Raw genomic sequence first — 12263 nt, forward strand, 5'->3', positions numbered from 1 at the left:
CTAATACTGTTGTTATTAACCAAAAATTGCAATCACATCATGTTATTGTATCACATAGCCTTGAGTTGGATAAAAAATAGTTAGAAATGTTAAAGATAGTCTTTTTAGCAGCTTTTTAACAGACAGCAGATTATGAAAGCTTTGCTTCACCTTTTCCCTGAACTTCTGAATTAAATTAAGCTAACTTTTTATTTGATAAATAATATTTATTTATTAAATTTTAATCCCATATCTAACATAGGTACCTACTAGGGTTGTCACGATACTAAACTTTTCAACTCGATACCGATACTAAGGAAATATTCGATACTCGATACCATTTTTGATACAAGGATAAAAACAAAGACTCCAAAATTCAAGTGAAATTTTACATTAAAAATAAAATACATTAAAAATACATTTTTAATTTTTACATTAAAAATAAAATACAATTAATAAATAAATACAATAAACAATAAGAACAATACTTTGAGATTGTATGCTGTGTAAAATATTAAGCAAGCTTGATAAAAAACTTATCAAATTAAAATTAAGTTTTCCTTACTTGGCTATGCTTTGCACACATGACACTAGCCAAACCGGTTAAGAAACAAAAATAATTCTCAGCAGCTGCACCTGTTACAGAAACAGTGTGAAACTGAAAAGTGCACAGAATTAATCAATCACACAGTCTTCAGAAAGTGCATTTTCCTCTATTCTGCACTTTAGATGAATGACTGTTTAGGTGCCACTGGTGGTAGCACTGTATCGACACTTTTGAAAATGAGTATTGTATCCGGATACAACGTTTCAGTATCGATACTTTTGACAACCCTAGTACCTACAGGGACTTGTTCTTGCTTCACTCTCATCCTGGACGTCCTCAGGTGAAATGTCAGACAAAAAAATAAATAAATGTTTCTGTAAACAATTCATCTGAGTTTCACTAAACAAAGCCCAAATACAACCTGGAATACCTATAGATAAATTAGAAATACTATAGAACTCAAACTGTCAGATTAAACATCACAGATGATTAAATTGTGGGAAATTTAACGAGGAACTTTGGAAAAGTTAATATGTACTTTAAATTCAACATGGCGCTCAATACACTGGAAAAACGATCTAGAAATAATTAAAAATACCGAAAATTAAATGTATTTACCCTTAATTTGAGTAGATAAATGAGATAGTTTGCCAATGTAATGAATATTTTTATTCATAAAATAAGATAATTAGATAGCATGCACTTGAAATAAAACAACGCAATTGTGTTTTCTTATCTTAAATGTAAATTGAATTTTTCCATTGGCAAAATGTCTCTTTTATCTCCTCAATCCAAGAATAAATGCACTAATTTTAAGAAAAAATGCCTTATCTAGATTTTGATTTTTTCCAGTGTATTTAAGGAAATGAGCTACTTCTATTCAGACCCAGATGTTTATCCAGCTGACAAACAGACGCATCCATAAATCCAGTAAATCACTTTCAGTCCAAAAGGGACATAAGGTTAACATTTCAACTGAATTTTATTTTTTCCATTTTAGCATATATTCCTTAAATATTTGCTTCATGCTACTCCCAGGTTTAACTAATGTCCTTCAGGAACAGACGGTAACTTCTAGCATATATTTATAAGAAAAAAGAAGGTTTCATGAATACAGTTGAAAACAGGTTTTTACCGTTTGAAAAGAATCTAACCTTTTGTTTCGTTGTTTGATGTTAAATAAGACAAAATCAGTTTCATTCTTGGTCATTTATATACCCAACATCTCTAAATACTAAGAGGGAAAGTCTTTTAAAAGGTTTTTTGTTAGTTTTTTTGCACACACCAAGATTCCCCTGTCTCTAAACAATCCTGTGAAAGACAAATGATGGTATTAAGTCTTCAAAGTTTTAAATAGCCAGAGGATGCATCTGAAAACCCTGAGAAGAAGATGTCTGATGAGAAATTCATTAGAGCAGGGATTCCCAAAGGAGGAGGAGCATTCCCAAAGGGGGGGGAGGTCTCAGCAGGCTTGGACTGGTAATATGTATGGCCGGTCCTAATTTAAGCGTGCGAGGGCCGGCCCTCCTTCAAATCAAATCAAATCAAATTTATTTGTATAGCCCTTTATAATAGCCAAATGGTACCCAAAGTGCTTTACAACAAAGCCATAAAACAATACATAACACATATAAAAACATGCAAGATACAATTAAAGTGCTGTAGTGGAGCAGTGCTGCAGGACATTAAAAGCCTTCCAGAGGTGCATAGAAAATCTAAGAGACAGTATTATCCTAGTCAGAATTAAAAGCTAATTTAAAAAAGTGGGTTTTAGCTTTTTTTTAAAAGGCTGAGGTCAGTAGTGGTGCGGATGTCAGGGAGTGGTTTGTTCCGCAGTCTGGGACTGCAAAAGAACGATCACCCCACTGTTTGAGTCTTGACCTAGGGACCTCTAGCAGAAGCTGACCCAAAGAGCGTAAAGTTTTACCACAATTGCAGAAAGTTAAAATCTCAGACAAGTAAGAGGGGGCAAAGCCATGAATGGCGTTAAAAACAATCAGCAGAAGTTTAAAATCGATTCTAAAACAGACTGGAAGCCAGTGGAGTGACGACAGCACAGGGGTAATGCGTTCACGTCTGGATGTGTTAAGAATCGGGCAGCAGCGTTCTGCACAAGTTGGAGACGAGAAATTGTTGACTGAATGAGGCCAACGTAAAGGGCATTGCAGTAGTCCAGTCTTGAACTAACCTCCTTAAATGATTCCTGCCCCAACATTTACTCTCCGGCCGAAGCTCCTAACTGTGATAGATAGATAGATAGATAAACTTTATTCCGGACTCATGGTCCAATAAATACATACATAAAAATAAAATAAAAAATAGTTAATGATAAAAACACAATATCATTGTGACAAATGTGACAGTAAATAAGTTGAGTTTAAGAAGTAATCCGATGTTAACTACCTAAATGATGCATGCAGTATATATCGCCCTTCCTTATCATGCACATCTGTGTGACGGTTCGCATATGGTGTAATTTTCTATTTGTTCAAACTGTAAAATTCTTGCAACAAACTAAATTTGTCAAAGTTGGTTGTGGTTTGGAGGACCCAAATGCAGAGGCAGAGGTGAATACTTGTAGTTTTAATGAAAATGGTTAACAAAGGCAGTCCAAAAATTAGTGATGTTATGAGATGAGTCGAGGCTTCGAGGCGTGTGTCGAGTAATGGAGGGGGTGTTTCCCAGAAGCGCGTGTCAAGGCGTGATTCATTTAGAGGAGGGGCCAAAATTGATGACGTCCGAGGCCTCGTTACCGTGATACCACGTGACCGCTTCACGAAGTGGTTCAGAAAGCGCAAGAATTTTGAAAGGCATCTAAACAGCCTCAGTGTTCAGTCAGGATGTGGGCGTTTGGAGGAGAGATGCTCTCAGCTGGATAAAGTTTGGATAGATTCTAATAATAGATTGGTTGTTTTTCCAACCAATCTAGTTGCTAATTTGGTTGGAATAAACAATGTAATGATCAAAATTTGACAAACCACCGGACAAAGCCCGCGTTAACACGTCAGTGTTAAGACGTATTTTTCTGATTGAGAGCATCTACATAGGTGGTGTCAGCTGTAAGAGTCCGGCTCCCACTCTGGAGGTTGATGGTTCAAGAGCTGTCTTTGACTTTTGAAAATTTCGCTTAAACTTACGGTAATTCTTTTGGCTGATGAGACTAATATGCATTGTTTTGCCCGAGTAAAAATATAGATGGGGTAAATTAGGTCGGTGCAGTCAAAAGATTGGTTGAACACAACTTCCAACCTGATTAAAACCAAAAAACGTGGAAAAACTATCATGTTTGAATAAAAATGACTAACACCTTTCATTTTGCTCATCATTACCCAATTTGCACAAACACTGTCACTGTCTGCTTGAGTTTATTTCACTAAAATGGCAGAAAAACGGTGCAGCTTAAATTATTGTTCTAAGAAATTTTACACAAAAAAACGTACAAAAGATTTTATTATACACACCAACCATTAATAATTTCAAGGGAACTTAAAAGGGGAAAAAAAGAAAAACAGTTGCAAATAAAAAAAAAATCACAGATTTTATTACAAACTGTAGTTCTGCACTCCACCAGTAGGTGGTGACATGTTCACATGAAGCCTCATGAACTGGTGGGGATCGTTGAAGCAATTTGGCCAAATGGTTCAATGCCTCATGAGGCTTCATCTCACCATCTCTACCAAAAATCCAACTAAAAATGTAACAGACCAAAACCATGGAGACATCAAGGGAAAACAGGTAGAAGGAACCAGGGAGAGACGAGGGGAGACGACTACAGCGAAGACAGGACCAGCAACAACAGAGGAACCAACAGAGAGTGAGAGCAGAGGGAGAGCATAAATAGCTGACAGAGACAAAGGGAGGGCTAACGAGCTGACAAGGAGCAGCTGTGAGGAGACAACGAGGTAGCCAAGGGGAAAGGAACACAGACACACACAAGAGGGCAACAGAGGACAACACGAGAACTAACATAAATCTAGAAATTACAACAAAATAGGAATTAAACCAATAAAAACTAGAAAACAAGGAGCAAAGTAAAGCATAACATAACCAAAACCATGACAAAATTATAATAAAACTAAAAGGGTTTCTTTAAACCAAACTACGATGTTCCTCTTATATTTTGCGAATTTACGTTTGAATATTTTGCATAAACGTTCCCGTTTCATGCCCATCTTAAGGGGACCGGTGTAGTTTGAAAAATGCCAGGGCTGAAAATCGCTCCCAGTCCGAGCCTGGATCTTAGTTTAATTGCAGGAGGGAGAAATAAACTGGATAAATGACTTTTTTTTTTTTTTTTTTTATATAACTACAAAAATATTGAAGATTTTGAGCTCTGTTATGTCCATCCATCCATTTTCCGTCGCACTTTATCCCAGCTGGGGTAACGAGAGGTGCCTGTCTACCAGCTGTCTAAGGGCCGGATCTATCAAAGGTTTGCGTGTATAAAAACGTGAGCTATTTCACTGCGCACGCTAAAAAATGTACAAACTGATCTATCAACAGCGTGCTAAAAGGATTTGGCCTTTAAAACGTGCTAAATAGCGCCTCTTATCCATTTAGTACTTTTTCTGCAATGAATATGCAATATGGGGCGTTTACACGCAAAAGTGCGTCTTGTGGGAGGAGAACATGTAAATATATTAATTTAGCACTCGCAAAGTGATTTATCAAACCTGAAAGCAATTTTGCTAACGGTATCTGACTCTATATTTAACATGTTTCAAAAGAAGGTGCAAATGGTCTGTATGCGTAATTGCGCACACATGGCAGCGGTTATTGTCGCAAGAAGGAGACATCGAAATGAAGCAAGGAGACGCAGAGAACGCATTTTTTCACTCCGTGTGAATATTTGTGGAATGAACGAGGACACGATCATCAAAACATATCGTTTATCCAGCATTGCCATTTTGGGGCTGTTGGGGGAACTCCGAATGGATTTGGAGCCAGCCACAAGGAGGACCCACGCAATACCAGATATCACAAAACTCCTTGCAACATTGCAGTTTTTTGCATCTGGGATCTCCCAATCTCGTTTTTCAGAAGTGCTGTCTGACGTTCTAAATGCCATGTCGCGGAGAACCCCGACCTCCCCCCTGCACCTGTGGAGCAACATGCCAATGCTGCGGGGATGCGTACGCGCAGTCATCTCATCCACAGTCACTTCTTGTGAGCCATTTGGTATGTGCATTTTTCTACAGGCCAATACAAAACACCTGTTTTTTTTTTTTTTTTTACTGCGGTGAAGTAGAAATTCCGCCACATACCACCTTAGGGAATAAAGGTTGCCAAACCTTTATTCCCTAAGGTGGGAATAAAGGGGGTGGGGGTGTCACTGTAAGATTTAAATTTCTTAATGCACTAGTTTGTACAAACTACTTTGCCGCAAACCACAAAAACATCATTTAAAGCTACAGTGTGTAATAATTACAGGCATATAAAGTCAGAAATTTAATATATTATACATAACTATGTTATTTATCATCACCTATGAGCTCAGCCTTTTAACCATAATATTTGCGTTGCCTTAGAATTCGTTATTTATAATTACATAGGAGCGGGTCTCGCAGCCATGGAGGCTGACATCTTTGCGCTACGGCAAGCGCAGAGGCAACAAACTAGCGATTGCGAGATCTCCCATGACGCTCAAAAATAACTACGGCAAGTTGAGAGAGATTAACTGAGACGGTACTGAACAGTAGATGGCAGTATTATGCCTGAGAAGCGTTTAGTCTGCCTGAAACCAAAGAAGAAGAAGAAGCAGGTATACTGCGCCTCAGTAACAAGAAAGGTGAACAAGGCGGCAGGCGTGAGTGACTTTGCAAACTGTTTGGCACTGTGTGGCCAAACATCAGACGAATGGAGGATCATGCCTACTCTGTATCACAACGAAAAGCGGCGGACACCGAACCCCCGTCATCTAAGAAGCGGAAACATGACGAGAATAAACGCAAGCGTGACAAGAAACGGCAAAAAACACGGATCAACATTGGCACGGCATTTACACGATGGAAGTCACTGATGGAGGAAAAAGGTTTTCAAAGTGACGCTCAAGTTGCCAGTTTTCTCTTGGACAGGTAATTAATCCTACACACACAATTGTCTAATATCACTGCAGTTTTTGGAGTACAGGATGCTCAGACCTGTCTAAAACAATAACATGCTGCGTGATGATGCTGTTACTCTCCAGTATACTTATTCAGCAACGTCCCTGACGTTTCACAGGTAATGATTCAGTAATTTTCTGTAAAATAATTTTCTGGATATATACCTCGGTTACTTCTCTCCGGCTCCTTTGGAGATCTTCAAGCCTTTCCTCCTCTGCTCTCACCCCGCTGGCTCCCCTCTCTCGCCTGGCCCTAGCTGCACGGCCTCCCTGCCTTCGCCCTCGTCCTCTCCCTCTCCCTCGCGTTGTAACCCCCGTGCCACCAAAATGACTTGGACTCTGTAAACGGGGGATATATATTCTTCCAGCGAACACAATCTCGCTGTTAAACTAATGACTACAATTACTTCGTCTGTTTATATCACCATGCAAAGCAGCTCACCAAGACGTCACAACGATGTAGAAAAAATAACGGGTATATTTATTATCTTAAGTCTACATGAAATCTATACCCTACACAGACTAATGAAATACTATCTGTAAAATTATCTATGTAAACAAACCTCATCACTTGAGAGGGTAGGTGATGTGGACGTCGTAGAAGAAATTTTGTCCCGTAACGCTCGCCGTACTGTTGGGGGGGAGAAGCGGTGGTGGGGAGATGTTCATGTTGCTGCGGTCTGTAGTCTGACCGCTAGATGTCGCTGAAAATTACACACTGTAGCTTTAAATAGGGCGTCTCCAACAGTTTTGCACCTGCCACCAGTTACGCAATCGCTCTTGTTAAATCACCCGCAAACCATGGTTCAGCCCCTCACGCAAAATTCCAGTTTGCGAGCGCAAATTACAGCACGCAAAATTGGATCTTGATAAATCCGGCCCTAAGGGCGACCCTGGACAGGTCGCCAGTCCGTCACAGGGCAAACTCTGTTACGTAATGAAAAAAAAAGTGTGATTTATGTGAGATTGTAGTTTATTTCATGCAGTATGGGTTATTGGACATTTCTTTATTCAATAAATGCAGAAACATTTTAAATAAACATTTTCTTCCCTTATTAAAAATTATTTTCCAACTTCAGAAAATAAAAGATTTAACTAAAATATGCATTGGAAGACCAGTTGTTCGTTTATTAAAGAAATCTGAGATTTATTTGGTTTTTCTTTATGGTTTTATACAAAAAAACAAAACAAAAAAAAAAACATGGTAAACATCAATATTATATAACTATGTAAGAGTGAGAGCATATTTGAATATTAGAATTGACCTAAAACATGAAAAAAAAAATATTAAAACAAAGCTGGAAACAATACACACATTAAAAAGTAAAACATAAACCTTTTTTATTAGTTTCAAATATTGTTTTAAAAAGTAATAATTATAGAGAAAGCAAAACAACAGTCAATAATGTTTTAACACTGAAAGAAGAAAATAAGAAAAGGCTGTAAATAACCCAACGGCTGAGTTATGTCACAATATAAAACAGGCAGCCATTTATAAAAACATCTTGATAACATGTTCAAATGTTGTTTTTTTAACTTTGACATCTAGAGCCCTTCTAAAACTTCAAACCTGCAGTTTAAAGGGATCCACAGCTAGTTCAGTTAAATTTAATATAGCGCTAACTCACAAGTCATCATAACGCCCTTTAAGGAGACAATTCAATCACATAACACAGTCAGCTGGAGAAATATTTTTTTCATTTTCAAATTAACTTAAAAATGCAGTTTTTAATACCTATATAATATATCGTTTACCCATGGAGGTCAGAATGCATGCTGGGTTGATTAATTGGTTAAATCCTGCTGGACTAAAACCCACAGAATGAAAACAGGAAGGCTAACATTACCAACCCTTCCCCTCCTTCTCCGCTTCGTCCTCCTCATCTTCATTAAAGGAAAAGTCCGGTCATATTCAGAATTCAAACTTATGAAAGTACATTAAATATTAAATTATTCCATACTGTCAATAAATGATAAGGGTTTTTAATTAAGAGTAATTTTCATGAGAATGTGCTTTACTGGAGGCATCCATGTTTGTCAAAGAACACTACTGCCACCTACTGGTTTGTAACCTCACAGTGCGGTATCGGCTGTTGATCAAGTCCCAGTGCTGTATCTGGTGTTTGTCACAACGCGCTATTATCCAAGTCATCTTTTAAAACATTCTTCCTCCAAATGTTGGCTACATATTACGTGTTTTTTCTCTGGTTTTTTCGATGGCAAATGCTCCCTCTTCAATTTGGCAATCCAACGATGAACCTGTTCCGTAAAAATTTAAAAACAATCCACTGGACTTGGGTTTCCAAGGTTTGAAGACCAAGTCCAGTGGATTGTTTTTAAACTTTTACGGAATGACTATGACCTGGATGACGGAGAATCTTCATCAGCATAATGAACCCGTTCATGGAGAATCAGGAATCAGAAAGGTGAAATAACTTTTTTTTTTTTTTAACAGTGTCCTGTCTGGCAATGTGGCAATAAGAATAATTGTCTTGTCTTAACAATCATAGACAGGGTTCAGGTATTACAGGAGACAATCCCCCCCTTAACGGCAATCCCCCCCCTGCAATCCCCCCCCTTTAACGACCAACTTTCAGAATCATAGACAGGTTCAGATATTACAGGCTAACGATGGAACCAAACGACCCACTCATGGGTTACCATTTGCATGTTTCCAAGCGATACAAGGCTTTGTCTATATAAAGACTCAAACTCACTGCGGATCAAGACATTTGAATTGAGAAAGCTTCCTGGAGAGGTGGCGAAACGTCTTCAAATCTTGGAAACCAAGTCCAGTGGATTGTTTTTGAATTTTTACGGAATAACTATCTTGATGCCAAAAAGAGCCCAACATATTTTACTTTCACAAGTGGAGCAGTACGGCTATCACCATAGTGTTCAGCTTGATTTATGCATATACTGTAAATATCCTTATTATAATTCATGGAGGGAGTATAACAGATTATATTAACACTGCAATGTAAGTAGAACAGGAAAGGAAAGGCAATCCAATGACCAACCCTTCCATGGAGGATCATGAATCAGAAAGGTAAAATAACATTTTTTTTTTTTTTTTCACTTTTACAACTTTTAAAACATCCAGCTGCCATGCACGTGGGCATTGTCAGTTTCACTATAGCTCTGGTGAATTTCAATGGTGAAGTCCTCTGGAAATCTTCAATAATTGTTGTTGATTGCAGATGTGTCTAGTAGTTCCCATTGATTTTGCTTGTAAAGCGGGGAGAATGGCGCTAGGCTTACCGCACCGTGACGTCACTGCTGGAAGATGGCAGGAGTGAGGTGTTACTATATTTGGGCAAAAATGGCCGCTATCGGACTCAGAGATTGCAAAGAATAATATTGTTTTCATTTTTTTTACTGATTAACGCTAACTTCATTCAATCACCGCAAACATATGACCTTTTTAGGAATAAATAATAATCCATTGATCATTCCTTGATGACTGGATTTTTCCTTTAAAAAAAGCTGCCATATGCGGACACACTGTATAAACTGTATATATCCCATGCACCTTTTTGTTTCCTTGGCACCTTTTTTTCACTATTGACCATTTCAGCAGATGTAACAAGTACATTTCTCCACTGTAAGATCAATAAAGTCAATCAAACAATCAATTTCAATTCCCTCTGGTTCAAACTGAAAAGGTTTATTGTCGCTCATCGTAGTTTTGACTGAACAGAGCTAGCGCTACTGGACCTAGCAGGCAAAATTTACCCAGAATGCATTGCATTGTAAAACAACACAGCAACGTCTGGGCCATGATACTGTATTGAAACTAAACAGTTTACAGTATTTTTACTTTATTTTATTAACACCCTAAGTAACCCTAGTTTGTTGTTACAGATAATTGCGGATCACTTTAAAGCCATTAAATGGCTTCCCTGAATCAATTATATGAGCCTGAAGGACATAAAAAAAATCTCATCTTATTAATATCTGACAGTGTCTCCAGTATTAAAAACCACATAAAATGCAATTTTCCTTTTATCTCTGCGTTTTAAAACGCAGCATATTTAACCTCCATCTGCCACATCTTTCAGTTCCTTTTTAGGGTCTGTATTTTTTTAAGTGTAAAGCAGGGGCGGCTAATCAATAGAGGGCGCTAAGACATTTTTTTTATAATTAAAATGTAAAATATTACGAAATATATTAATATTTATTTTTTAAATGTGCAAGATAAAAAATTTCATCTTAAATGACAATTAAAGTGTCATTTCATTTTTCGTCAGATTGGTGACGTATTTTCGCCCTAGGACGCAAAAATGTTTGTCCATCTCGTTAAAAGTCGTACATGCGCAGAAGCTGCTCTGCAATACAAAGGTATAGGAGAGCTGCGCTCCAATGTGACAGGAAGTGTATTTGTTCACCACCCTCCGCCACAGCGCAGACGTTTTGTGGGTGATTGGCTTGGCTAACTGCTTGCAGCGAGGCTGAGGCTTTATTCTGCTTTCCTTGCCTCTTTTTTCAAACGTCAGGATCTGACCCAGGATGGATAAAAACTAACCTGACTCCACCAGATGGATTTGCTCCGCAATATAGATTTTTTAGCCAGAATGATTTTTACATTTAAATATGATTTCCCTACGACTTTAAAAGATTGAGTCTTTAAGGTTGGAAAAGATCGCTAGATGCGCTACGGCACTAACCTGACTCCGCCAGTTGGATTTGCTCCGCATATCCATCTGGAAACCTTCCGTTGAAGTAATTTTAGGAAGGGGCGAAAATACTGGTTAGCTGATTGGCCTATGTTGGTGATAGACGGGCCAAATAAACCAATCAGATCAACGAAGCATATGACGTACTAACAGAACGACGATGAAAACACAACCACAAGATAAAACTCTTGCCGAAACCAGTCGGGACAAGAGCAAAAACATCTTTTCCTCTGAGAAAAGCCTCCAGAGCAGTGTTTTGCTCTTCTTTCAGTGAAGAAATACTCTGTAATTCCGATAAAACTTGCTCGATAGCCACGCTAACGCTAGTTTCATCGGCTGAAGCCGTCATGTTCCTTAGACTGAACTGTCGCGCTTTTCGTTGCGTCACACCTCAACCCGCCTCAAAGCCAACGCTGATTGGACGTTCGTTTGGTGAACGGCTCCAAATTTCCTTTAACGGAGAGTCTCCAGACTGATTAGCGAGTGAAACCTTGAAAGCTCGCGAGATCAGGATGGTCTCACGAGGCTAGATAAAAACAGCTAGGAGTGATTTAAAGCACTTTTTAGAAAAGGCAAATAAGAATAAACAATCTGGAACTAACATGGAAAATAATATGATGTAGAGCATTTTTTAGGATGTTTTTTAATTTGCATAGTTGCTTCTCAGAAATTCTCGAAAATTTGTTTTTAAATATTAAAAATATAAAGCTGACTAATAGCTTTTCCATTATTAAACTGTTACATTTTTTTTTAGTTTGTGACACAATATTGGACCATGCAAAACACAGATTTGACTTCACAAAGCCTCAAATGAGCAAGATTTATGTACAAAAAGTAAACCTGTATGTGAAATTATGTGTGATTTAAGTGTTTTTATAATGTTTTTTATTGTTGGCATTCATATAAATATACTGGTGTATAGTATACATTGATTGTTTTTGCTATACATCTGTTTTTA

The sequence above is a fragment of the Cyprinodon tularosa genome, unplaced genomic scaffold (assembly GCF_016077235.1).
Source record: "Cyprinodon tularosa strain WSP-4 unplaced genomic scaffold, ASM1607723v1 ctg391, whole genome shotgun sequence".
NCBI lineage: Eukaryota > Metazoa > Chordata > Actinopteri > Cyprinodontiformes > Cyprinodontidae > Cyprinodon > Cyprinodon tularosa.